Below are 2,126 nucleotides of genomic sequence, written 5' to 3'. Positions count from 1 at the left end.
AGGTGACTAACTTGGCTTTTTAAATGGGAAAGTCACATATTTAAAAAGTAAACATAGTTGAAATTGTAAATCAGTTATAATTTGAACCTAATGAACCATGCAAGCAGCAAGGGTTAATAAACCAATGTGCTTTAAATTTGTTCAAGTACTGATATTTCTGTATATAAAGATTTAGCATATATATCCAACAGCCATCATGAGAAGTAACAAAAGATTTTTCCCAAAATGAAAATATTAAAACTAAATTAAAATACACATAATTTTTCACACAAGATAAAATTTGACAAGTGAAAGTTTAACACGTCCCAGTTGACCACGTGTGAAAATGCAAAGCAGGTATTAAAACTGATATGTCCAAGATTTAAAACCAGTTTGTAATTGGGGGAACATCTAAATCCTTAATTAAAAAACACAAATGAACTGAAAGCTTTAAACTGGTACACACTGTTCACATCTATATTTCAAATTTAGAAATGCATATTTGCACGCAGCAATAAAAAAGTATTCATGAAGAATGCATCATCTCTGAAAATTGTGAAAACATCCCTGCTACCAATATATTTCTAAATACAAAATTGACTACCATATTTGTTTCTTCTGTGTAGCAAGAGAAGTTCATTTTTACAACTGATAAAATTCAGTCTTTAGGTGTGAATGGTACGAATGACAGTCTTTTTAAAAAACTTTCTTAGTCATTTGGAATCCTTAAGCATGCAAAAGCTTTGAACAGAAAGGTTCACAGAGGAACCAGGGTTGTCTTATGGTATCCAGCTAAGCCAGAGCTGGGAATGCCTCTGGGTCATCCACATGAGGAGCAGAAGCACTTTACTTGTCAGTCCTGCTGCCACAATTCAGACGTCTGCCACACCCACGTCTACCTCGTCCTCCCTCGCCATCATGTTCTGGGCAGCAAAGTTCTCCAAAATTAATCTTCAACTGAGACATTACATCATTTGCTGACTTCTGGAAAAGATGGTCCATAACAGAATCTGCAGCATGAGCCTCTTCACTCTGATTTATGAAAAACATATTTCATCTTCCACTGCCCTTCAGCAGCTTCATTTGGTTTTCAGATATTAAATTCCACTTTGCCCACTCCTTATTTTCAATAGCCTTCCACTCATCCAAAATCATCTCTTTAGGACCCTCTTTCTTTACCTCTTCAACTTCACTCTCCTTATTTTCAGTGTCTGCCACTGGATGTTCTTCACCTACAGATGTTTCCTCAGTCACAATTGATCAATCCAAATCTGTTAATTCATCTTTAACAGTTCCCCAGTAGTGAGGTCTACTACCTCCACGTTTGTCCTTGTGCTTCAGGACAGATCTATCACTTCCACTATACCTATAAAATTCACATTTTCCATGGGAATCAAATCCATCTCCTCAGCCCATTCCATGTCTGCAGCCCCCTCGACCTCTTCTAAGACCACCACAGCCTCAAATAGGTCAGTCAATAATCAGTCTATCAACTGAAAATTTGCCTCCACCCTTTTCTTCAAGTGGCTTTTCAAATCTTTGTTCTAGAGGTGATCGTCTTTCTGGTCTTCTATTAATTATTTTTCCTTCAACCTGAAGTTGTTCATCAGGTCTTCTTCCAACTCATCTTACTCCTTCTTTCTTAAGCACGATGAGCACCTGTGTCTCCTCTTTCTTGTCAACCACGCCAAAGCTGGGGTGCAGTGGTTTCTTGCGGTCTTTCTAGGACTCTTTACACAGCTGTTTGCCTGCTATGTTGGAGGGCCTGAGCTGTGCTCTTGGTCCCAGGGCCCCCGGTGTCACCCTCGCTGCCATTTATTTTTTGTTCTCCCCTGCCTTCAGCACCTCAAAGAGGTCCACTTCATCATCAAACAACTGGTCAAACCGGTTGGTGACCATGCAGCCAAAGCCTGCCTGTAAGTGTCCAGGCATCACGGTGGCTCAGCGACATATTTCTCCATGGGTTGCAACAGGCTATGCCAAGCCAAGATCTCCTGCTTCAGCTCTTCCTACAAGATCGATTTTTTATGTTCCCTCCAATTTCTTAAATCAATGTTTTATGATTTTTATTATAAAGATCTTTTACTTCTTCAATTGTGTTTATTTCTATGTGTTTCACATTATTTATAGCTATTATATATGAGATT

At 38.8% G+C, this 2,126-nt stretch overlaps 1 pseudogene; it reads right to left on the bottom strand.

Moving 5' to 3' along the window:
* Positions 1 to 684: 684 nt before the first annotated feature.
* LOC100459822 (SERPINE1 mRNA-binding protein 1-like) lies at positions 685 to 1,911 on the bottom strand (annotated as a pseudogene).
* Between the last annotated feature and the right edge of the window lie 215 nt (positions 1,912 to 2,126).

Source organism: Pongo abelii, chromosome 1 (assembly GCF_028885655.2).
Source record: "Pongo abelii isolate AG06213 chromosome 1, NHGRI_mPonAbe1-v2.0_pri, whole genome shotgun sequence".
Classification (NCBI taxonomy): domain Eukaryota; kingdom Metazoa; phylum Chordata; class Mammalia; order Primates; family Hominidae; genus Pongo; species Pongo abelii.
The sequence above is the reverse complement of the archived record's forward strand: the minus strand, read 5'-3'. Positions and strand labels throughout refer to the sequence as shown.